This window comes from Protopterus annectens, chromosome 6.part0 (genome assembly GCF_019279795.1).
Source record: "Protopterus annectens isolate FY-2018-M chromosome 6.part0, PAN1.0, whole genome shotgun sequence".
Taxonomy (NCBI): Eukaryota; Metazoa; Chordata; order Ceratodontiformes; family Protopteridae; genus Protopterus; species Protopterus annectens.
The window spans coordinates 479,969,300-479,996,280 of NC_056737.1; the positions used below are offsets into that span (position 1 = coordinate 479,969,300).

Below are 26,981 nucleotides of genomic sequence, written 5' to 3' on the forward strand. Positions count from 1 at the left end.
TCCAGTTTTAATTTTCTTTTCATCTTTCTTCCATATAAATTTTTATCTGCTGATGCATAACTGTTCTTAAACAAACCCTTCTTTCAACTTTTCATTCAGTACATTTACAAAATACTCTTTGTAAATCCATCAATTTCTTGGACATTCCGTACCCTATACTGTCTGGGCTTGATACTGAATCAACATTTACTTTACTATGTTCTTCATCTGATTCACTAATAATTTGTTTTTCTTTTTTAAATTCTTCCTGAATTCTTTCTGGATTTTTTTTTTACTTTCCATTCTGTTTCCCTCCTTTTTACTCTTGTACATTTTTACATATTTCCATATTTCCAACTGCACAACAGTACTCATAATTTGTTCTTAGTGCTTTTTACCTCCTTTTTTACATTTTTCTTTTCCCTCATTACACTAATATCCTCCTCTACTGTTTTACCCAAGTATGCAGAAAACTGCTTCATTCTCCCCACAATTGTTATTTTTTTATTATTAACAACTTCTTTCAGGTATCTTGATACTCCATTTGTATCAGCCTGACTTAAAAGCACCTTACGGTGCTCTAATTTAATGAACCCTAGTTTGGAAACTCCTCGCTAACAAACCCTCTTCTTGCCGCTCAAACAAGAAAAACTTCTGGGGTTTCCATCTACGCAGAGTGAGCTCTAAACATCAGAATTTAACTAGAAGGGTGCTACCTTAAGGAACGCTTTGGAATTAAACGGCTGTTATTTAGCCACAATTTGTTATTTTTATTATTACTACTACTTTCATGTATCTTGATACTCCATTCGTACCAACCTGACTTAAAAAGCACCTTACTTTATATTTTACTCTTCTTTTACTATTCTTCATTTTAAGAAGTTGAATTAGCATCCACGCTCAGGTAGTGAATCATCTTTCACAGCTTCATAAGAATTGCGATACTCATGCAAAATAACACTGGGCTGCCTCTATCTTTTAAAATAAAGGCTACAGGTGGGTGCGCGTATATCAAACGGCACCGCTACCACTCTATTTAACTTCAAAATATAACTGATAAAAGCACGAAGTACCTAAATGCAAGTCTTTGAACTAGTACTACCCACACACAGGCATATTTAGCTAACACTATTTAAGCCTACAAGGTGTAGAGGTATATGAGATGGCATGTAGCGTGCACTGACTGTACCATTTTGTGTTCCGTAAGACCTACCTACCTACTTTATGAATAATAACCTTTACTGGGGAATGTATATTGTCTTATACATTGATATACAAGCTTTACTACCTTAACACAGTCATCTCAATTGAGTGCTAGTATAATGGAATATCTACACCGCTCAAGTCTTAACATATGAACATTGCTATCACTTAATTACTTAGTCCGCAGTGTCTGCTTTTGCTAGTGTGTCTACTCCACTGTTATGTCGGCCTAAGGTTAGTGCTTAAAGTGTATGGTTAAGTACATGAGGCTGCTGTATACTTTGTAACTGTTTGATAGTCTGCACTCTTTGGGTTCAATTGCACATCTTATCTTACCTGTCTCGTGTTAAAAAGGCTCATGCTGACACACTGAATGTAGGCTTTGAAATACTGTGTACTATCTATATTAGCGTCCAAATGAGCTGTTTCTATGATATGTAAACTGTACTTTTTTTTAATCACGCTAATTGAAAACTCTCACAGCAGTTTGTTACCTAACTTAATTTATACCCTTATACTATCTATAGTCTTGTTCCTAGCCCTGCATATATTATAAGCTGATTCTTTCATTTGTTGATATAATTTGTTTTAGCCTCTCCAGAATATTGAATGGGTTACTTATAAGGTGTTTTACATTCTCAATAATTAATTTGTGTAACTGCTTAGCCAAGACTACATTGTTGTTCAATTATAAATGGTATTCTGCTATGTTACATACTGTTTAATAACATTGCCTATGTTATAGTACTAAACTAATTGTCTCTACTACTTTCTTTCTCTTTCTCTCTCCTACAACAAACCCAGCTCTCCAACCTGGTCATACTTGCGCTAAGAAGCAGAGTTTAACTACCTGAAGAACAAGGACCCTGTCTAAACTCCCTCCAGTCTCATCTTTGAGCCACCTATTCCCTGTACTATCTCAAGTAAAGGGAGCAAGAAAGTATGTGTCTCCAACATCACTGCCAGTATAGACTTTAATTTAATATTCTATTTTTGGTGGCTCTAAGAGAGCTAGCCAGAAAAGCCAGCAGCGTCACCCCCTCACCACTCTGTAGCCTATATATCTTTTTTCTTTCCCCTACACGTAAAAGTCACCTGAACTTCTATTCTTTTCTCTGAATCTGTGCATAAACACCCACTTTTCCCCAATTTACAATAACATCTTTGTCCACTAGGTGGCAGTCTTGTCCTTCAGGACTCTGAAGCCTTTTCCTAGTCTGTAATACACCCTTACTATTTTAACATCTTGTTTACTTGGGGTGAACCTCCACACCCACCTAGAAGCCTAATTTTCCTTCCTTACCTTCATTCCACTATTCAGGGTTACTTACCTACTGTAGCCTGCTCCAACTGATTGTTCTTCTTCTGCTCCTTACCTCTCTGTGTTCTCTACCCGCTCCATTCACCCTGTGGGCTCACTCCACTCCCCTACCCTGCCCCCAAATCTCTCCGCCCCCAGTGCTCCTACATTTATTCATCTAAACCACACCCTCTCCCCTACAGACCAGTCGCAACAACCTCCTCAATAACCTATTTAACTACTTACACCACTCTCTATAGCCACCCCTAGAATAACTTTTCCCTCCAAATAATATCAGTTACTCTCATAAATTAAGATGTATACATTTACTCCCCAAATTCAACTAAAGCTTCTAATCTTTCTTATACTCCTACTATCCATATCAGCAGCCTAGTTAATAACCTCCTATGAGCACCCAAACTATTTTCAGCTAAATCTCCCTAAAAAGCAAACCAGCATTATATCTCAAACTAACTCTCCCGAGCACATAAATATAACATCTCAACCTAGCTATTTCCCTCCAAAATATCACAGACTGACCCACATCAAATACAACTACCGAAAACCTCTCAACCACTACTGTAACCTTAATCATCCCTTAAACATACTTTTACACATCTCCTTAATAGATGGAGACATCCATCCTAACCCTGGACCAGGACTTAGTTACAACAGAGCCACATATCCATATTACCACCTCGCCCATAATCCCATCTACATCTCCTAACTCCCTCTTTATCGCCCACCTAAACATTCGCAGCATAAATAATAAAATTGCCCATCTTCATGCTCTCCTTGATTTTCATTCCTTTGATATCCTTTGCTTAACTGAAACTTGGCTAAAACACAGTACTCAAGATACTGAAATCATTCCACCAGGATACAACATCTTAAGACAAGACCGCAAAGCAAAAAAAGGAGGGGAGTGGCTATTCTCCATAGAGAAGGGCTACAAGTATCAATACTAAACCTCAGCACCCCTCTAGAAAGCAATGTAGAAATGATCAGCACTAAAATTCAGATTAATTCCAACAAATCACTAAACATAGTCTGTATCTACCTGCCTCCTGGTAACAATACCAGTACCCTAGAAGGTATCCTTGCTGAGCTCTCTTCAAAAGTCCCCCAAGAGACAATAATTCTAGGTGACTTTAATATTGACTGGAAATGCTGCTCTACTGAAACGCCACCTTCCCATATTAACCTTCATGGCTTCTCACAAACAATCCACTCCCCAACCTGAATAAATAAACCCAGTAATAAAGAATCCATCCTAGACTGGATTCTCATCAACAATCACCAACAACACTACAAAGTAGGAACCCTCCCAGATGAGCTAAGTGATCGTTCTCTCACTTACATAATCAGGGAAAAGTCTAGCATTCCCAACCCTACCATATATAGAACAATAAGAAGCAAAAAAAATTCAACCCTGATCACTTCCAAACTGAACTAAAAGCATGCAATCAGTCACCCATAAAACATCTCCCACTTGATGAGGCTGTTAACTACTTTAACCATAAATTCTTAACAATTCTTGACCACCATGCACCAAAGAGATCTATCAAAATTAAATCTAAACCTGCCCCATGGCTTACTAATGAAACCAGAAAAAAAAAACATCCTAGAAATACAGTCTGGGCACAGTGGAGATCAACAAAAAAACCCACTGACCAACAAAAGTTCAGACAAATAAGAAATGAAACAAAAAAAGCTATACCCGAAGATAAAAAAAACTTTTACTGCTATCTCCAGCAAACTAGCCACAATAATCCACAAAAGTTCTGGTTCAGCATTAACAGCTTACTTCGTCCAGGACATTCCACTACACCACCCCCTATTGGGGCAAATCCTGACAATCCACAGCAAACTGAAAATGCTTTTAATTCTTACTTCACAGAGACCATCCAATGACTAGCTAATCAACGTACAGCTGATGGCTCTGCTCTTCCTACCTTTCCTGATAACTCTCTTCCAATACTCCACTTGCAACCAGTCCCAACCTCCCTCATATGCAACCTTTTACACAAGCTAAAACCATCTACCCCATCAGCTGACCAGCTACCTGCTGAATATCTGCAAAAAGCAGCCAAAGCTATAGCATACCCCATATCACTGTTGATAAATAGAACCATACAAGAAAGCACCATTCCAGCCATCTGGAAAATCTCCCACATTATCCCCCTACACAAAGGAGGAAATTCCGTAGAATATTCTAACTACCGACCCATAACACTATTCTCCCCCTTGGCAAAAATAATGGAAAGGTGCATCCATAGACAGTTACTAGACCATCTACTACAGAATAATCTTCTAGCCAAGTGTCAGCATGGCTTCAGACCCTTCCATAGTACATCATCTGCTTTCTTATCCTTCACCGACTGCATCAATTCTAAGTGTAATAACAATGTTCTCTCTTTGGCACTTTTCATCAACCTTTCCAAGGCGTTTGACATGGTCAACCATGATCTACTTATTAAAATACTAAAATCCTTTTCTCTCGATATAATGGCTACTAAATGGTTCCAGTCCTACTTAGACAATAGACAACAGGCTATCCTGTGGGACAACAACCTATCATCCCATCTCCCTGTTACCTTAGGTGTTCCCCAGGGCTCCATATTAGGCCCCCTCCTTTTTTCAATATTTATCAACGACCTAAAGCGAGCTATTCCCCAAGCTAACTGTATACAATATGCAGACGATTCAACAATAATCTGCTCAGCTAAATCTCAATCCCAACTACAGACTCTAACCCAAAAATTGTTTAGTATAACAGAGAACTGGTTTCTACAATGCTGCCTCCTCTTGAACCCCCCAAAAAACAAACTCTTGCTCTTTACTCCCACCAGGAAGGCACTCTCACTCAATTTCTCAATCTCATCCAACAATGGCATACTCATATCTCCTGACGTAACTACTACACTTTTAGGAGTTACTATTGATAACAACCTGAACTTTGATACCCACATCAACAGTACCATAAAAACTGTTAACAAGAAACTAGGATCTCTTTACAGGATTAAACCCTTTCTCTCCCCACTAGCTAGAACCACTATTGCCCACTCCCACCTTATCTCCACACTTCTCTATGCTTCTTCCATATATACAAACCTGTCAAAATATAACCTGAACAAGCTGACCAACTCATATAACAACATTGCCAGATGTGCCACTGCTTCTCCTTTCAGAACCCATCACTGCTATAACCTGTAACAATTAGGTTGGCTAGAGCTCCAGAATCAGATTCACTCTAACCAACTCACCATTGTCCCCAAGACCCTCTACTAACCCACAAATACCCCAATTCTTTCCAGCCTCATTACCCAATATAAAAACCTCAAAATGTTACGATCATCTAATAAACTACTTGTATCAACATGTAAATCTAATAACATGACAGGAGATGCCTTGTTCTCTAATGCAGTGGGAAGAAACTGGAACCAACTACTGTACGAACTTACATCAGTGTCCTCTTTTACACTTTTTTAAGCACAATCTGAAACTCTGAAAACCCACTGGTTATGTCCCTGTACAAATCCTGACTAATCCTATCTGCTCTCTTCTCTCTCTTGCTTTAGACCTTATATCTGCTCTGACTTTTGTCAATATCCACCTAATTACCTATCCTTAAGACATATCTTGTATAGCCAAGTCTTTGTAAATACAGTAAAAAACTACCCCATCTAATGCTTCCAACAATTTTGCTACAAACTGCAAGTTTTTTTTTTTTTTTTTTTGTAATTGCTGAAACTTTAACTATTTATTTATTTTTTTTATTTATTTAACATTTGTTGACCGGGAATGTCCGACTAGGTTCCACAGAGCCTGTTTTCAGCGGAGGCCCGGGGAGAAATGCTCCAGAACTATGTATCTGTACCACAGCTTGTTACCTAAATTTATGTTGAAACTGTGTAAATTTTTGAAATGTTGAAACTTTGTATCTATATAAATTAACCTTTACTTGAATAGTTGTATTAATATAACTTCCTGGAGCTTATCTCCCTGGGACTCTACTGAAAATGGACATGCATCCAATTAGACCATCCTGGTCAACAAATGTAAAATAAATAAATAAGTAATATCTCTGCCTAAACAGTAATGCCTTAACTTTTTTGCATATCATAATACTCTTTTGTATTATTCTCTAAATTATCCAATACATTTCTATACATTTCCCCTAATTCACTTTCTCTTCCTTTCTTGCATCATTATGCCATTGCAAAAAAAAAGTCACATTTTTTATACTTCTTTTAAAATTCAATCCACTTTTCAGGCCAGTTTTTATATAAAAAAAAAAGTCCTACAGGGTTATGTAATCCGTCCATAACTGCAATACTTCCCACACATCAATTTATCCCATAATTTCTCATTTATTCTTTTAATTCCCTTTCCTATTTTAATGTACTCCTTTCTTCCATCACCTTCATCCATATTGCTAAATGGTCTGAAAATCCTATCACAACTGTATCACCATCTGCTACACCCAAACCTTCTGATAATACAAAACCAATTTCAGATCCAAGTACCCCACTTGTATACGTCAGTTGACTTTTGTTCCACACAGGTAATTTACCACATTTTAACATGTTATGGAATTTTTTTTTTTTTTTTTTACATTTTTCTCTTTCTGAATCTGAACAGAAGAGCCCTGATTTCATCACTTAGAGCCTGAAAAGAGGAAGAGTCTGAACAGAAGAGTCCTCATTAACTGCTAAACTCCGAAAGAGGCCTGATGGTGAATACTCCAGACTGGAACACTGTAGAACCATGCTTTAAGAACAGGGGCATTTTCCCCTCTCACTGTGGATACCCCACAGTAACTGGGTGTAGATATTCTAGCCATTTGGCCTGCATTTAGCAAACTATCTGTAATTTGCAGTACAATGAAAATTCTTATCCCAGGGCCCCACTCCACGCTGCTGTATTTACACCATAAGCACAGTTTGCCTATGCTCAAGGAAGATCTGAGATACTAACATTTATTAAAGGTTTTGTGTTTTCTACAGCTCATCACTTGGTGAATTTTTATTCCATGGGCACAAAATAAGTATACAAAAGGATGTTCATTGAGTTTCACTGTTGCAGTCATTACACTTGGGTTATCCTGCTGGCAGGCTACCCGCAGTCGGCCTGAATTCCAAAGTCCTGGTCCGGCGTCTGTTGCTGTCGCCTCTTCCCTGACATCAGTGCACCGGGGGTATATAAGATGCAGCGATGCCATTTTCTTCAGTCTTTCTTGTCGTGCGGTGCCCGAAGCAAAAGCAGTTCACGAGTGCCGGTCGGCTGACTCCTGAGATTTTCAAATTTGAATTTCAGATCCGAAGTCTTCATTAAATCTAAGTACCCCGTTGGGGAAACTTTTTTCTTGCTCCAGACTGATGTCAGAAAAAGTTAACAATTGTATTTCTTGTGGGAAGCAAATACCTCATAAGGATTATCACTCTTACTGTATTCCTTGCGTAGGCCCTGACCACGACGTTGCTTGTTGTCGGTTTTGTGTTAGACTTAACCAATGCACTATTAAGCGTCGGTACGATTTTGCCTTTCATTACTTTGGCCGCAGATTCAATTATAAAATGCCGGCAGAACAGCCGATGATCGGAGTCTATAAATAACACAAGGATAAAGACAAGGACAGGCACCCGAGGTCCAAAACCGATGATGAGACTTCCTCTAAGTTAGTCGCCGGTTCGCCGGTTCTCAGTGAGGCACTTTCGCAGCCCCTGACACCCGCTACCTCAGAGCCACAGGCCGCTTCTGACTCCCACATGGAGCCAACTGGACCTCTGGAAACTCAAGGTATTGGATCCTCAGAAACTATTACCTCAGATGGGTCTGGAGCTGCTGTGCAGGCATCGGCTTCTGAGGGTAAATTTAGACCGACACAGTTATATGTAAAGCCATCTTCAGCTTCAAAGCCAAAGACTAAAGCAGCTCTAAAGACAAAGAAACAAGTACATCATTCTCCAGGACAGACTTCCATGCCTAAAAAACAGATGCTGAAAATAGCCGATGACCTTATTACTTTGATCAGGGATTCCCATCCCCCTCCTGATAAGAGTCCTAGGCAAGAGACAGAATATGAATCTTCAGATCAGGTTTCCATTTCCTCTGATTCCTCCTCTGATCAGGAATACTCTCTTCCTCTCTATGAGGATTCTGATGCTGAAGAATCCATTCCTTCAGCTTCTCCTCCTGAGGATTACTCTTTTGGGGAAACCCTGCATACTATGAGGGAGCACTTTCATTGGGAGAGCCAGGATTATTCAGAATCCAAGAAAAGGCTCAGATATTTTCTTTTACTTTGTCAGCACAGGCCCCTTGCTATTCCTCCTGTTCTGGACATTGTAGATGATGATTTTTCAGAGTCCGGCCTGTCTCCAGACTCTACACCCCCCTGCACCTGCTAAGCCAGACAGGTACTACAGGGTTCCAGAGTCTCATAAATTTCTATATAAAAACCCTGCTGCTGACCCAGAAATTATATCTCAGTGTCCCAAAGGGGTCAAGGCTTCCACTGCAAAAAACCCTGTTCCCTCTGATAGGGATTCTAGAGCACTGGACAGATGGGGGGAAAAAAGTTTACACTTCTGCTACCTTGGCTGTAAGGGCTTTAAATTGTCAATTTCATATGCTTAAATATCAGCAATATTTAATGTCATTGTTAAAACAGAAAATGTTGACAAATACTGAATGTGCTGAAAACAAGGAAATGCAGGGTTTATTGCATGCAGCTGAACAGGTGGGCAAACATACTTTGCAATATGGTTTTGATTCTTTGGAGGCCTCTTGTAGGGCCGTTGTAACGGGTTCTGTGATTAGGAGGCATGCTTGGTTAAAGGAACAGAATCTGCCTGATCATGTTAAAGCAAAATTATTAGATGCTCCATTACAGCATGATACTTTGTTTGGTGTTAAGGCAGAAGAGGTATTGAAGAAAATGGAGGATAAAGTGAAATCTATGCAGATAGTTGAGGATTTCTTACAGGTACAGCCACCCAGATTTAGCAGGAACTGGCCTTCAAACAATTGGTCCTTTCCAGTGTCAGATAGGCCACAAAGAGGCAGATACAGGTGCCCTAGAGGCAGATCCTAGCCCCAAGGCTCATACAGGCCTAAACAATGGGGTGCTTCTACCTCCAAAAGCAGAGAAGACAAATCTCAACCTTATAGGAAACAGTCCCAATGACTTTCCTCTACCAGTACCAAGCACTTATCTTTTGGACGCTCCCTTAGGGGGAAAGCTAGCACTTTTTTCACAAAACTGGCACATGATCACCCAGAACAAATGGGTCTTGAGTATAGTGTCTCAGGGTTACAGGTTCCACTTTCACACCCTGCCAAAGGCAAAAGGCATGCCAGACCTGCCACACAATCAATGGGCAGAGGCACAAAAGCAAGTTTCATCCCTCATGCACATGAAGGCCATTCAGCGAGTACCACTACAGGAGCAGGGACAAGGATTTTACTCACATCTTTTCTTGGTACCCAGAAATTACAAAGTCTGGAAACCAATACTGGACCTGTCTATTCTAAACACTTTTCTGGATGTTCCAAAGTTCAAAATGTTGACTCTGTAGCTTCTGCCCATGCTGGGTAAGAAGGCTTGGCTTGTAACCTTGGACTTAAGAGTCATACCTGCACGTCCCCATCATACAATCGTGCAGAAGATACCTCAGATTCATAGCTGGCTCAATGCACTACCAATTCTCTGCACTGCCCTTTGGCTTATCTACTGCGCCCAGGGTCTTCACAAAATGCCTGGCACCAGTAATTGCTTTTTGCAGACAAAGAGGAATTCAAATATATCCCTACTTGGACGACTGCCTTATTCATGCAGAGAACAAGGACATTCTATTAAAGCATCTGGCGTTTGCAAAAAGATTGCTAATTTGCCTAGGGTACACAGTAAACGAAAAGTAATCAAAACTAGTACCCTCTCAAGAGATAATATGCCTGGGTGCAAGCTTAAATACAACTGCCCAGATGGCCTATCTCATGCCAGACAAACAAAGGCAACTGGCTTCTTACTTCGAAATGTTGGCAACAAAAACCAAGTTATCTGCAAGAAAAATTTTGCAGACTTTGGGCTTCATGGCATCCTGCATTCTGTTAATTCCATATGCAAGACTGTATATGAGGAAATTTTAATGCTATCTAAAGTGTTTGGACTCAACATTGCCACAGCCTGGAAAAACTTATTACCCTCATTACCTGTCTGCAATAGGAGTTTCAATGGTGGGCACAGGCCAGTCACCACAACAAGGGACAGCCTTTCACTTTACCCACTGCCAGGCAGACAATAACAACAGATGCATCAGATTATGCCTGGGGGGCCCACATGGCAGGAAAATGTATTCAGGGCAACTGGCCCTCAAGCCAAAGGCATGTTCATATAAATCTAAAAGAAATGCTGGCTGTCCAGAATGCCCTGACAGCTTTCAAGGATCTACTTCATCCAGGACAACTGCTGATAAAGACCGACAATACTACAGTCATGTGGTACATGAGCAGAGAGGCACGCATTCCTACCCCCTCTGCAGACAAGCCATGATTTTTTGGAACAGTACACCTGCAAGCACAATTCCTGCCAGGAAAGACAAATACTCTGGCAGACGAACTAAGCAGAAATCTCATCGATCCTCACGAGTGGAAACTGGATCCACAAATCTTCAGCATAATAACAAGGAAATGGGGATGCCCAGACATAGATCTATTTGCCTCACCTCACAACTGCCAACTACAGAGATTTTGTACAAGGACTTATCACAAGCTAGCATGAAAAGTGGATGCTCTATCATTCAGCTGGAAAAACCTTACAGTATATGCCTTTCCTCCACTGCCTCTCCTCCCTAAGGTACTCCTCAAGGTCAGACAAGAGAAGCCAAAAATGATCCTGATTGCCCCAGACTGGCCACGCCAGCACTGGTACCCAATCCTAAAGAGCTTGTCTCAAGGCCCAGCCTGGACATTACCTCTAATTCTTCATTTACTGACCCAACAAAGCAATCAGATACTGCACAGCCAACGCAGAACCCTAAATCTGACTACATGGCGGATAATGTAACCATTCAGGACACACCTCTCTCCAAAGCAGTTATGGATGTTATCCTGGAGGCCAGGAGGCCCAGCACCAGAAAATCATATGTAGAAAAATGGAAGAGATTCTGTGCTTGGAACCAGGCACAAGGAATTTACATGCTTGTACCAAATATTCCTCAGATTGTACAATACCTAACTGAGATGTTGGGCAAAGGCCTATCCTTTTCATCTATTAAGATCCATGCCTCTGCCATTTCAGCTCATTACAATACAGACCCATCTATTTTTTCACATCCATTACTCAGGCAGTACCTTAGAGGGGCCGAAAACATAAGACCCCCAAGAAGAGCACCAGATACCTGCATGGGACTTCAACTTTGTCTTGGAAAAGCTCGCACTGCCTCCTTTTGAGCCAGCCAGGACAGCGGAGATAAAATTCTTATGGAAAACAGCTCTGCTCCTAGCAATAACTTCAGCAAGAAGTCTCAGAGTTACAGGCATTAATGGCTGTGGAACCTTTTATCATTTTCCATCCGGACAGGGTTTCTCTAAGGACAAACCCAACATTTATGCCTAAAGTAGTATCCAGTGTGGCTCTCAATCAAACCATTCATTTGCTTACATTTTATCCAAATCCCCAGAATAAAGGGGAGAGACTTCTGCATTCTTTGGACATACACAGACAGCTACGCTTCGACATGGACAAAACTAAAGCTTTCAGAAAGACTGAGCAACTTTTAGTGGCATATGCTGCAGGATCACAAGGAAAGGCTATCTCAAAGCAGGCTATTTCAAAATGGATAGGACACTGCATTCATTTCTGCTATTCACAACATGGCAAATCAGTGCCTAAGGGCATTAGGCCACATTCGACCAGGGCAGCAGCCACCTCAGCAGTCTTCCTCGGAGTACCAGCCAAGTATATTTTGGAGGCTGCTACTTGGACTTCAGTGCACACTTTTACAAAGCACTACCACTTACCTCCTTACTCTAAATCCAGAGCAGGCTTTGCCACTGCAGTTCTGCAGGGCCTCATAGCCACTTCTAATTCTATTTAGACCCAGCCACCCAACCTCAGCTTTGGGATTCAACCCAAGTGTAATGACTGCAACAGTGAAACACGATTAACACAGTACAGTTGTGTACCCACCATAAATGTAGATGTTCGAGTGTATTCACTGTTGCAGTCCAGGTTACCCACCCACCATCCCCCTTTCTTTGCTGGGACTTATCTGTACTTCTCTATTCTACACAACCTATGTGGTGTATTTGTAGATGAAGGTAATGTTTATTTTAGTGCATGCTTTTTATAAGCAATGTTTTTAGCCTACCCTTTTAGGGGCACCTGACATCTGGGGCAAGAAAAACGGAAGAAAATGGCATTTGCTGCATCTTGTATACCCCTGACGCACTGACGTCAGGAAAGAGACGACAGCAACCAACACCGGACCAGGACTTTGGAATTCAGGCCGACTGCGGGTAGCCAGCCAGCAGGATAACCCAAGTGTAATGACTGCAACAGTGAATACACTCGAACATCTACATTTATGGTTGGTACATAACTGTACTTTCTGAGGTCTTAAATGTTACTTATATATTTCCTCCTACTTGTGCAAATCTGTGAGCTCTGTAAAAATGAGCACTGTGACTTTTTTCCACTGTGAGCTGTTTCTCTGGATGTAAGTATTGTTCAAATGATGAGAGTCACCTAGTGTGTCTCTAAGTGAATACCTAGGGCCTCTGCATGTAAAGAGATCTGTCTTCATCAGGAAGAAGAATGGGGGACTGGTCACGTTGATCATGTATAAGCAGGCACTGTAATCCTTTTTCCCAAGCAAGAGAAGATTAGTGTTTTATGATGTATTTCAGGAGATATGAGCCCCGTATAAGTGGGCACAGCCTGTCATATTACATGTGATGCAAGCATTGATGAGGGCAAGTCAGCATTCAGAATTTGCTTCAAGGAATGTAAGCCCCACAGAGGCAGACACAGCCTCTCATGTTACATGTGATAAAAAGCAGGCTAATAGTCTGGTGATAGCCTCATAAAAGCAGGCATTTTCAGTTATTAAACTGTAAACCACTCTACAAACCAATCTATAAGATGGAAATGAGGAAGCTCGGGTGAAAGTGTTTTCTTAAATGCAGTTCTTTAGTGGTAGCTCATGGTATATTGTCATGTTTTGTTTGTTAAAAAATAAAAATAAAAACCTTTTAATTAAGAATGAGATTCCACAGCCTCCTGAGCGGGTAAACCCTAACTGTTCTTTCAGGAATATTCAAATAAGGGACACCTCTAAATTTTGGGATTGGCTCATTGTTTTTCCATTTCCCAGATTTCCCTTCAGTCAGATCCTTTAGACTCTTCCACTGTTGTCTGTAACTGCATCTAAACAACTGACCTGTTGAATTTAATGTATTGGAAAAGAACACTCGTCCATGTACCTTCCTGGCTGAATAAACTACTTGAAACTTCAGCAAGGTGTCTTTATTCCTTCCACAGGGAGAGTATTAGAGGGAGAGAGTCACCTAGATATGCTAGCTAAAGAGATTTTTCTGGACAAATCCTTTGCATTCTGTTTCTTGTTAGTTCTGTCACCCTTTGGGTCACAGGTGGGAATCCAGACCTGCCTCAAGCTTTCTGGATTACTTGTTTTCTTTTTAAGTTTTGTGGAAATATTTTTTAATTTTTGTTTTCTTATTTTTACTCTTTCCCCAACTGAATATTTTCACTAGCTAAAACTTCAGAAAAAATATTAGTATCATTCCCTTTGTCTGACCTCTCTTCCTGAATGCATCTCTCTCTCTCCTCATTTTTCCTTTTCCAGTTTCTTCTTCACCGAGTTCACCTACTCCCCCAGCCCCTTGTTGCTCTTTCTTATGTATGCTTTTTTCCATTTCCTCCTCTTTTTCATTTACGGTTTGCTCTTGACAGTCTATCCAAAAGTTTCCTTTTTGTTTTACAGCATCTGCATTCAGGTACACACCTTCTGGCTGTATGTCCTTTCTCCCCTCAATGATTACATTGTACCTTGTCACAATCATTCATTAAATGAGAAGTCTCCACAAAAACATGATTTAGGCTGGCCAACATATTTAAATGCCCCACTATGACCAGCCACAAAAGTAATACTTGGCAAGTTTTTTACCATGTTTTTTTCACATTTCAAAACAACTTCCAGCCTTCATCCTCCATTCCATAAGCTTCTCTTATCTTTTTTACAGTATATTATCAACGGTTTCATACAGGTCCTACATGCATTTTTTTTTTACAACGTCATCTTCCAGTTAATCAGTTCTAAATTGCAAAGAATTTTTTAAAATTATGTTTCTACCAGAAAACAAATAGTGCTTCCATAGATAAATATCATCCTTTTTGTTACACAGTTCCAGAAATTTCATTATCAGTCCATCAATTTAAAATAAATATTTCAAATAAATGTTAAGTCACAAAAATTCTCTGCTCCAATATGTATAAAAGACCAAATTTCTTGAGCTGTAAAACCCAGAACAGTTACCAAAATGTATAATACATAATTGCCATTAGTGTCATTTTGTTGTTCTTATTCTCACAGTTGGTCTTTTCTTCTTTAAAAAAAATACTTAGAATTTGTTGCTGCTGTCCTTTTTTGACTGCTGACACTGCTGCAGTCTGCTTTATCTACTGCCACAAAACTAGACACTTTCTCAGTTTGATGCTTTCCTCTTTTACTTTCTATCACTGCTGCATTAAGTTTTAACTGCTACATTCTCTGCCATCTTACTTCACAAAACAGTAGAACTGTCATCTGGATCATTCTGCTTGATTATTTTTAACAGATCTGCAAGCCCTCCTAAAGCCAGTTCTCTTACCTGCACCACTTCAATAGACTCACTTACTTCATTCTCCATAGAGACAGCTAAATGCTGCTCATTTGTAGCATCCACCACACAGGAATCCCAATTTACATTCTGAAGTTCTATATTGAACACATTCTTCTCTGTATTCTCACCTTCTGCCGCCATATTGTCCATAACTTTTCTCTCCTGTGCATGCTGCTGCTTCCCTTAAGCCTCTTTCTTGCTGGTGTAGGAGCCTTCCAGTGCCATTTAGTAGCTCCAAAGTGCAGGGTAAATTCCCCGATGCCCTGGTCAGATTTCCCCTAGTAGGTAAACACTACCTCATGCTTCCCCTTAAGAGGCCACTGGCCTAGTGGGACTATCACAGAAAATAAAGGATAAATTAAACTTCAAATGCAGTGTAAGGTTTTCCTGTTAGACTCCCAATGTTCTGCTGCCCCCCCCCCCCAGATAAGACATCCTATTAACTACTGAAGTTAATTCTCCTCTCCCAGTGACATATCTGTACAATCAATGCAATGTTGGGTAGGTACTCTGCTACTTAATGCTCCTCTCTCTTCTCAATCTCTGACGCCCTTTCTTTATATATGTATATATGATCAAATATTACTAATTTAACAAGATCATTAGTAAATTCCAACTTTGCCATTTCTTCATAATATTGCATAGATAGCTTTGCAGTGTTTATGCAATGTGTTATGCTTATAGTGATTATTTTTTTTGTAATCACTGTGAAATCATATTATTTTTATCAGTTGTATTCTTGGAGCTTTTTACCCCCTAAGCCTCCACTGAAAACATGCATTTTATTATCAAGTCAGACTTTTCCAGTAAACAAACACAAATAAATAAATAAGTAGAGAAAGAAAGCAATTATTTCTCTTCTGGGTTCTAGCCAGCTCATACACTGAATACTAGATTCAGTTTTGGAGGCCATACTAGGAGAGAGACATTGTGATGCTGGAAGGAGTCCAGAGGAAAGCCATTGGCAGGCTGCATAAAATGGAGGGGAAAGTATTTGACAGGGAGTATTCTTCTTACTAGAGTCCAAAAGAAACAAGGAAGGCATGATATGGGTACACAACAGGGAGTGGGGGTGAGAGAGAGAGTGCTGGGAGATTGTAGGGACCATCTACTCTGTGTATGTACAAAAGTAACTCTTCACAGAGAAGGGTGTAGGACCCATGTGTGGGATACCTGAATGGAAGATTGAGATGGAATCCTTCCAACAAAGCAGCAAGCAAGATGGAGAATAGTCAAAATGTTAAATGCATATAAAGTGCAGATTAAATAGTTTTGTCATCTGCCGCCGCAGCCACTGCCCTAAAGCAAATGTAATACAGCTCTGAAATCAGGAGTAAATGATGAAGGGTTTAATTCACCCATCCATTCATTCTCAGGTCACCACCATTATCCAAATCCAGTATTTCTGGCGGTGGAGCCTATCCTTGCACACAGTAGACATACGTCAACATGTAAAAGCTGTGATGGTGATTGTACTTCTGTACAAGTGCTACCCCAGACTGTGGTATGGGCTCATTCCTAAATACTAGGATGTCCTTGATCAGTTCATCAAAAGCTACATATACTGACAGTTGAACATACCAGAAGATGGAAAAGAGAATCACTTGATTTTGCTGGGATAAAAAGAATTTCCCATACAGTTACTTTTGGAGGTGGATTACTAATGACGAGAAATGTGGGTCTGCACCTCCCTCACCACACAAACACTGAAGTAAAGGGTCTACACCATCCCACTGCACAAATGCTTGCTCTTCTCTTTCTTTATTATGTATACTGGTCCCTAGTAATTGCTGCTTTCAGTGAACTGGATTTTTATTCAGGACATGTGCAACATCTGAATGCTAAACTTGCATAGGCAGTTCCTTCCAGTTTCAAAAACCCTTTCAAAGTACTCCACAAAGTGACCACAGTACTAGCTCTGTTTTCTCTGATGCGTAAAGAATTGTATAAAAAGTCATTTCAGTGTCTGCTGTCAAGTAGTTCTGTTGGTTAAAAGCAAATTCCTCTGACAGATATGTTATTTTGACTCTCTTCTGCAGCAGTGGAGGTCCACAAGGAACTGACTGACATTGCAGCTAACTGTATTCATAAGGTGTTGCCAAACCATAGTTTAATGGTATTTAATTTAGTATAATGTGTGAGATAAGTGTTTCTAATTTAGATGACTTAATTTGGAGACATAAAGTCAGTCTGTTTAAAACATAGTTCTGTTACATAAAAAGAAATAAATTCAAATAATGAAAGTCGTAAAAAGCTAAAATGAGTTTCACTAGGGGCTTCAGGAATGCAGAGAGGGAGATGGGGGGAGGGGGTTGAATAGTCCTCTGTCAACAAAGAAGTCGGGTGCTAGAAGTAAATGATGTTGGCACTGTTTGGGTTGGAAAACTGCATATAAGTGATTTATGTTTCACCTAAAAAAAAAAAAAAAGATTTTGATTTAACTGCCTTTTTTATTTTTTTTTTTTACTAGTTTCTCATTTTGTCCTCTGGTTTATGATTTTCTAAGTGTATCCATATCAGATTACATGCAGCATTGGCAGTGCCCCCCTACAGATGATGCTGTGTGTAACTTGCATAGGTAGTCTGTTGTTAAAAGATTACTTTTAAGAGGCATTTATGTACACTTTTTTTTTTTTTTTTTTTTTTTATATATATACAGGCAGCTTTCTGACTGATCAGTCCTTTTAACGTGTTTAGTTCTGTCTTTCTTCTGTTTAGAGGTATACAGCTGGGGTTTGGAAATTGTGATCTTAGAAATGTAACAAGGCAGTAGGAGTGAATGTCTGCCAGATTACTGCCTGCCTTGTAAAAGTGGACACAAGTGATCGGATGATCCATTTCCTTGAGAGATTGGGAGGTGTGTACGTCCGAGAATCTCCCATGAAGATCAAGAACAGGCTAGCAACCACTTTTTATTGGCAAGCACAGGCTGAGCATACACTGACAACATACACGTCCAGTCCCTTTATGTAGGGGTTTTGTTAGTGTGTAAGTTGAGATGGTATCTAACCTACTGCAGTTTTGTCACCTGTGTCACTAGTTCCTGTCTTACTGGCTGGCACTGCATGCTCACTGGAATGCCTGTCTGTAGGTAAGAAATGATGAACAAGTCAGGAATGTAAAGTGTCTCATGCTGTTAATTTGGCATATCAGCATATTCACTGTTCCAAGATATATATTCAGGATTCACAAGCATCTGTAACGCTTGTTGTTCTCATTCTCATATGGACAGACTTGTCTCCTGTAGGAAATCCCTGAATCACTTCTTTGAACTGAGTAAGAAACTGAGCTTCTGTAATCCCATGATAATTCTAGAAATCCTCCCTGTAGTACCCTGAGAATGCATTGAATCCTGTTCCTTACATGCATGTGATGCAGGAATTATTGCAAGTACTGTTTCCTTTGAACATTCTTACTCAGACTCCTCTTCATCAGTTCCAGTGTCATTCTGATATGTCTGCTGTGGAACAGTTCAGGAAGTGTCTGTCCTTTAGTATAGTTCAGAGTTGTTCCATATAGTTGCAGCAGGAAAAAAGAAACCTTTCTTCGGTTTACAACATAGTATTAGATAGTTTCTTCAACCTTACCTTAAAAGTTTGTATGCATCATTCGGTAAACCCATTTGCTGCTGGCTGCCCCTCTGCATTAGTAGAATTCATTTATTCCGTTTTGCTTAAAGTACTATTTTGTCTAATATTTGGTTCCTTCTACATCTTATCGCTCTGCACAAACTGAACTGGCTTAATTTCGACAGGATTTGTGTGAGATGGGGTTGGCCAACCTTCAGTCATGAAACCCAACACTCATGACAGGTATGAGGCAATTTGTTATTCATGCTATCATCAGATTGGATTTAACAGGAAGATCCTGAAAGTGTTCTTCAGTTAAAACATTTTGACATTCTATGCTTTCTCTTGTAGCATTATGTAAAGTTTAATTTACCAGAAGCTCAGTCCATCCGCATTGCCATGAGTCTTGGAAATTCTGTTCTAGTTGTGCAAAGTTATTTTTACCATTTCAGTTTGTAACAATTATGCTTTCATCATGTAAAGTGGACTTTTTGATTGTTGGTTGTATTTTAGTTACTTCACTAGAAATATGTTTGTTTGATACTATTGTGTTAGTATTTACTGTATACTGAGCAAATGTCCACTTACATAATGATTACATTTCATTTAATCTCACCTACTAAAATGCAGTTGTGGGGAAAATATTTAGTAGTAGGTGCATTTTTTGTAGGCTGCAGCAGATTTCAGTGCCTAAATTGATGTAGACTGTAGCACAGTCACTCACTCAGGTAGGCCATAAATCAGTAAATAAATGCAGTTATACTGAAATAAAAAGTAAAAGCAAAGTGGAACTGGATACCATTCTGAGTATAATGTCTTCATACAGTGTAATAGCACAGATGAAACACTATAATACCGAGGATTATGTCTGGGCCTCCAATTATAATTGGCTTGTTATGTCTTTGAGACACGGATGCCAAGAAATTCACCTTGTGAGTGAAACTGTAGAGGTTAATCTGGGTGTCCATATCTTAAAAACACAAAAGAGTTATGACTTGGAGACCTGGTCATAATTTTTTCTAGCGCATGAAGCTCCAAGTACCTCCAGTTACAAAACGCATGTAGGAATGCAAAGTGTATTTCCGGTTTTGAAAGCTGGTAAAGCACTTAGCACTATCAAACAGACAGCATACCTTTCATCTGTTTTTAAGAATTCTGGATAAATCTAAAAGTAATGCAGCGTCAAAGGATCAAAATAAGCTAAAGTTTTTAAATGCTGCTAGAAGTCACTTAAGTTAATAGAACAACAGATGTTAAGTTGTCTATCTCACCTTCATTCTTGCTTGTTGGGCTCGGAGCCAATCCTCGGCTCTGACTCTGCCATCTTCTAAAGCTCGAGCGCTGTTTTCTGGCACGAGGCCTCCCCATATCCCATGATGCCGGGCGCTAGATACCCAGATCTCGTTTGCCGCTTCTGCTGCGAGGTTGTCTTACTGGCTCAGGTCATATATTTTTATTCTTCTTCTCTGTTTTTGATAAAAAAAACTAGTAGTTTTTAGTGTAGGTTGTAAACTTTAGTAGTTCTTTAGGGATAAAGTTTAGTGTATATTTTTCTCTTTACCTGTATTCCCGTCCCTTCAGAAAACTCGTTTAATTTGGAGAGTTTTCCCCTCCCCTCCCCCTCTCTCTCTCTGTATTAGCCATTTAAGTTAGAGGCTAATCTTCTCCCTCTTAAAAAAAAAAAAAAAAAAAAAAAAAAAAAATTATATAGTTAGTCTTGGTTAGTCTAATTGTTATTGTTAGGCTTGGTGTCTGTTATTTGGGTGTGGTAATTGCATGTGTGTGTCTGACAGTTTTTTCATACCACATTCTTTAGTTTTGTGTATTGTTTTGGTATCCCTTTCTTTAGTTATGTCTAAGGATACCAAGGTGTCCGGATTCAAGAAGTGTGATTCATGCTGTCAGAAGATGTCTCTTGACAGATGGTCACACTTCTTGTGTCTATTGTCTTGGCGCCGTGCACCTGCAGGATTCTTGTTCAGTCTGTCATGCTTTCAGTCCAAGAGTACTGCAGGAGCGTAGGAATAAATTGATCCTACGGGGTTTGCTTAAACCCGAGGAGTCACCAGCAAAGGCTCAGCCCGTGAAGTCCTCCAAACCACCTAAACCTTCGGTTCCCAGCTCAGAGCAGTCGTTAGGTGAAGCTACTACTTCTGCCTCGGTTCCAGCTGGAATCGATGCTCCTGTCTCTGTCAGCTCAAACACGTACTTCGGAGCCATCTGGGAGTCGAAAAAGATCCAGGTCTCCTTCCCTGGAGTCGATACGCTCGGCTCCTGGGTCTCCTCTGCTCCAGTCAGAGCACAGTCATCGGTCCTCCCACTCTTCTCGGTCATCGAGATTATCTGATCACGACGTGGAGAAGTGTGGTCAGCAGGCTCTTAAAATCGCAGGCCCTAGCAAAAATGTTGCCCAGCCCCCCCTCAACAGGGTTCAGCTCCGTCCTTGTCTGCAGTCATTCCTCCTCTGACTCCTCCCTTGAGTTAGGAGCCAGAGTTCGTTGGCGTTCAAATCGTGGAACCTTCGGCACAGATTCTTTCTCCTTCAGTACCGTTGTTGGCTCCAATCACTTCTTTGGTACTGTCCTTGGAGAGATCTGGGCGCCGAGACTCCCTCATCGGCTCCGAGGGGGCGAGTGGCATCGGACCCTTGGCCGACCCCGTTCTCCCCCTTGGAGCTTCGGCGCAGTTGAGCTCGGCTCCTACATCAGCTTCGGAGCCTTCCCCCTCGGTGCGGAGAGGGATTCCGATATCTTCAGAACCGGAGCCTTCTCAGCATCCGGGCAGGGACGCCTTCCAGGTCATGAGGAGTGTGCTGGCCCCTGAGTCAGCTCCACTATCTTCCCCTTCGGCTCCTCCCTCTATGGTGCCTGCACCTGCCTCTGCCCCTCCTCCAGACCCCAAGCGTGGGGAACCAGCACTCCAGGGCACCCCATTGGGTGTATCTTCCTCTTCTGTGGCCTTCCCTGATCATTCAGAGGAGCCACCTCGTAAGAGGAAATGCAAGAGGAAGCATGTTGACTCTCCTGAGTCTGACACATCAGATACCAACTTGGAGGAATCGGAAGGGTCCCTGAGATCCCCCTCTGAAGATGTCTCATTCTCAGAGATCCTTGAGAGGCTCAGGCAGAGGGGGAATTGGTCTACCCTTAGCCCTTCCAAGGATGAGTCGGTATTCCTGGATGCATTTGGATCCCGACCCTCCACCTCCTGGGTGTCTCCACCTTTCGACCCACTAATGGCCTGGTGGCTTGGAAGGCGTGGTCATCTCCAGACACAGCGGAACCGACCCCTGGAAGACCTGCCAAATTCATTACTGCACCACAAGACAGTTTTTGACCAAAGGCATTCCCGTTGATGCCATGGTGGTAGCGGCAGCCACAAAGAAGGAGTTGGCTGAAACTTCATCTGTCTATCCGCCTAACAAGGAGTCTAGGAAGATAGACAGATATGGGAAGCAGATGTTCTCTTCAGTGACTTTGTCCATGAAGTCTCTGAATTATTTGTGCCACTTTACCAGTCTTCAGAGGGATCTCCTCAAAGAGCTTGGAGATGCCTTCCAAGAGCCATCAGCTGAGGGGGCCCAGGCTAAGGTTGCCTCCCAGCTGGCGACTCTTAATTCAGTGGTGAACTCCTCCATGAGGTTAATTTCTTATGTAGCCGATGGTGCGAGTAGAGCCGCAGGCACAGGCGTCGCCCTAAGGAGACATGCTTGGATGCGGCTTTGTAACTTTGTGGAACCTTTCAGAGCGTCTTTCACCAACACCCCCTTTGATGGTTCCTCTCTCTTTGGATCGCAGCTGAAGGACACCCTTACCAGGTGTGAGCAGGAAGGCAAGACTCTCTCTGCTGTAGGAGTCCGGTTTTCCACTCCTTTCAGACCATATCCCAAGGGTCAGAAGAGTGGAAAGATGTGGTTCCGGAAATCCCAGGGAGCCTTGCCGGACACACGTGGTGAGTTTCCCTCCAGGGGCAGAGGAGGGAACAATAACAGATGCCACCCTCATGGCAGAGGGGGTCCACAAAACCAGGGCAGTAGAGAATCTTTTTCTGACAAGCCCTTCCAGCATCCCTGAAGGGTTGCCTGGCTGCCCACCTCTGGAGGCAGTCGGGGGAAGGTTATCGTTGTACCCAAGAGCCTGGCAAGACCTAACACAAGACAAATGGGTACAGTCTGTTATATCCAGAGGCTACAGAATTCCCTTTGTTCATGCTCCCTTCTTGTCAAACAAGTCCCTTCCAGATGTTCCACCCAATCTAAGGGATCAAGCAGTTCAGGAAGTTTCAAAACTGCTAAGAAAAAGGGCCATCCAGCAAGTCCCAGCAGACCAGCAAGGATTCAGAATTTACTCAAGGTTCTTTTGGTACCAAAAAAGACAGGGGACTGGAGACCCATTTTGGATCTCAGCAGGCTAAACAGGTCTGTACAAAGAACGAAGTTTCGGATGGTCATGCTACAGTCCATTTTACCCTTTCTGGGTCAGGACAATTGAATGTGCTCCATAGATCTTCAGGATGCGTACTACCACATCAAAATGGACAGGCGCTCCAGAAGATTCCTTCGCTTCCGGCTGGGAGCCAGCCATTATCAGTTCAGAGCTCTGCCCTCAGGGTGTTCACCAAATGTATGGCCGTGGTTACTGCTCACCTGAGATGGCAAGGATTCCAGGTGTTTCCATATCTAGACAACTGGCTCCTCACTGCTACCACCAGGCATCACCTTCTGCGAGCCAGAGACTACACTATCCAGATGTGCACAACACAAGGTATCACAATAAATTTCGAAAAGTCTGCATTGTCACCCTGTCAGTCTATCACCTTTATAGGTGCAAACTTAAATACAAAAGGACAGGTCAGCCAGCCTTCCACCAGACAGGGTGTTAGTCATTCGGCGGCGTGTTCAGGTCCTGTTAGGATGCAAGAGAATTCAAGCCAGGTTCGTCCTCCAAACCCTGGGTCTCATGGCAGCAGCGATCATACTCGTCCCTTTGGCTCATTTTCACATGAGGATCCTCCAGTGGCTTCTTTTCACCCAATGGTCCTTCCAGCAGCTTCCCATGTCTCACATGATTATTATCACAGAAGCATGCAAAAAGCACCTTGCGTGGTGGATGGTTTCCTCATCAGTGCCCCTGGGCAGACCATTTGTACTTCCCCCTCCAGTTGCTACGGTGACCACGGATGCCACCCTGATCGGGTGGGGGGGGCCATTATCAGGGCAGAACAGTCCAGGGCACCTGGCAACCTCAAGAGTGCCATCTGCACATAAATGTCTTGGAGATGAGGGCCGTGCTTTTAGAGTTGCAAGTTCTTCAGGACTCTCTTCCTACCGGGACCATTGCAATTCAAACGGACAATATGTCAGTCGTGTAGTACATAACAAGCAGGGCGGAGCCAGGTCCTACCCCCTATGTCGAGAAGCACTCAGACTCTGGCAGTGGGCGATCTCTTCCCAACGGTTTCTGACCGCAACGCATATCCCTGGGAGATCCAACGTCATAGCAGACAGGCTGAGCAGAGCTATTCTCATGTCTCACGAGTGGTCTCTAAATCAGGTAGTGGCAGACCAAATCTTCCACAAATGGGGACAACCTTGTGCAACCTCTTTGCCACCCTCTTCAACAGCAAGTGCAGCAACTTCTTCTCTCTCCTTCCACTTCCGGGACATTCCCCCAGAGATGATCTAGACCATGATTGGCCTCAGGGACTTCTGTATGCATTCCCTCCTTTTCTCCTAATTCCCAAGCTGATACAGAAAGCTACCGTATTAGGCTGCAAAATGATCCTCAATTCCCCTTACTGGCCTCGACAAATATGGTTCCTGTTCCTGCATCATCATCTTCTCTAGCAGCCTTGGACTCTAAACCCAGTTCCAGACGTTCTGATCCATCAGTTGGGCAGGCTGCATCATTCCCTACAATCGCTCCAGCTCACTGCTTGGTTGCTCCAATTCCAACCATAGCCAGGCTTCCTGATATCTCCCAATCGGTGCATGAAATCATTTCATCATCGCACAAGTCTACCACTAGAAAAACACGCTAGTAAGTGGAAACATTTTTCTTCCTGGGCAGAGGTTAAGAGTATAGACCCCTTTTCAGCCCCTGTATACCACATCTTGGAATTTCTTGTGGAACTCTTCCATGCCGGGTCCGCTTCCATTACAATTAGGGTGCAGTTAGCTGCAATTTCAAATTTTCACATTGGCCTATCAGAAAGGAATATAATGTCTCATAAGCTTTGTAAGGCCTTCCTCAAAGGGACCACTCTGCTCAGGCCCCCAATGAGAGATCCTCCACCCCCGTGGGATCTCAATTTGATTCTAGCTTTTCTAATTTTGCCCCCCTTCGAACCTGCAGCTTCTTGTTCCTTGAAATTTTGGAAAACACTTTTTTTGGTAGCAATTACTTCAGCCAGAAGAGTTTTGGAGCTTCAGGCTCTTTGTATCCGTCCCCCGTACCTAGTGTTCCACAATGACAGGGTTGCTCTCAGGACTAATCCTTCCTTCCTAAGGTCTCTTCTGAGAATAACTTGAATCAGTCCATTGACCTGCCTGTGTTTTTTTCCCAACCATTCCAACAGGGCAGAATATAAGTTGCATCAGTTAGATGTTCACAGGCAACTGCGCTTTTATTTGCATAGGACTAACTACTTCAGAAAATCGGACCAGCTTTTCCCTTCTTATGCAGAGGGCAAACAAGGTCTACCAGTATCAAAAGTAACCTTATCCAGGTGGTTGACTTCTATTATCACTTTTATCTATCAGCTAAGGAACAAACAATTGCCTGTTAAACCAAAAGGTCATTCCATCAGAGCATTAGTCACTTCTGTGGCTTTTCAGGCTAGGTTGCCCATGGAATCTATTTGTTCAGTGGCCACGTGGGCCAACCCTCATACTTTCATCTTGCATTATAAGTTGGACATGGTTTCCAGGAGCAGAGCTGATTTTGGTTCCACTGTTCTGAAGAGTTTGTTCCATTGTGCCACCCAGCATATTAGGTGCTAGGGACGCTGTCCCAACCAGCAAGATTGAAGGCGAGATTAACATAAAGAAGTTATGTACCTACCATAACGTTCCATGTTAGTTGTCTTCTCTCGCCTTCTTTCTTGCGTCCTACCCTCCAACCCCCTATCCTAGTAGACCGAGAATAGTTCTCTATGGATTTGCACTGGCTGAGTCTTCTCTGGCTATTCCACTCTACCTGGTAGTCTCTATAGTAGGGTTTATCTGTTATAGGATAAGATTCCTTCATTATTTTTTGTCTGCTGTTAGTCTTACCAAACGAGATCTGGGTATCTAGCGCCAGGCATCATGGGATATGGGGAGGCCTCGAGCCAGTAAACAGCTCTCGAGCTTTAGAAGATGGCTGAGTCGGAACCGAGGATTGGCTCCGAACCCAACCAGCAAGAAAGAAGGCGAGAGAAGACAACTAACATGGAACGTTACGGTAGGTACATAACTTCTTTTTTTGCGCTAATGTATATTTGTGTTAACAGTAAGAAACTTGAAACATGGGCATGACTGACTGCAAACTCAGTGAATTACAAAAATTTCAAAAAAGAAATTGAGTGGCAGGGCAAAAATAGGAAACAAACTCAAGGACAGTTGGGAGACATGGATATTAAAAATTAAGTTGTTACTTTCTGCCACTGATCTTTGCCAGCCGTCACTGTCTGCTGTTATTCCCTAGCTTATGACCCAATCATAACTGTACTGGGGGGTACACTGTTATGATCAGGTCTCTTACTAGAGAAGCTGTTTATCAGTTTATCTTTTCTGCAATATCAGGGCATAATGTCAGAATTCCAGTCACTTAAAATAGTTCTCTACCATGGAACAACACACCTCCTCTTCCATTACACCAGTAAAATGAAATTCCAGGAGATGGTAAACTCTTTACCAAAAACTCACTAACATGTTTTTCACAGATGATTGTCCGTAATTTTCTTCTCAAATAAGACAAATTTATCTGCTAAAACAGTTTGTCTTTGAGCTATTAGACTATGTTAGAAACTGATTATGAATC

General features: G+C 41.8%; 1 protein-coding gene across 1 annotated transcript in view; it reads left to right on the forward strand.

The window, feature by feature from the left end:
• The window catches only part of STARD9 (StAR related lipid transfer domain containing 9), a 1,457,104-nt gene that overhangs the window by 400,656 nt on the left and 1,029,467 nt on the right, over nt 1–26,981 (forward strand). The window lies entirely within an intron of this gene.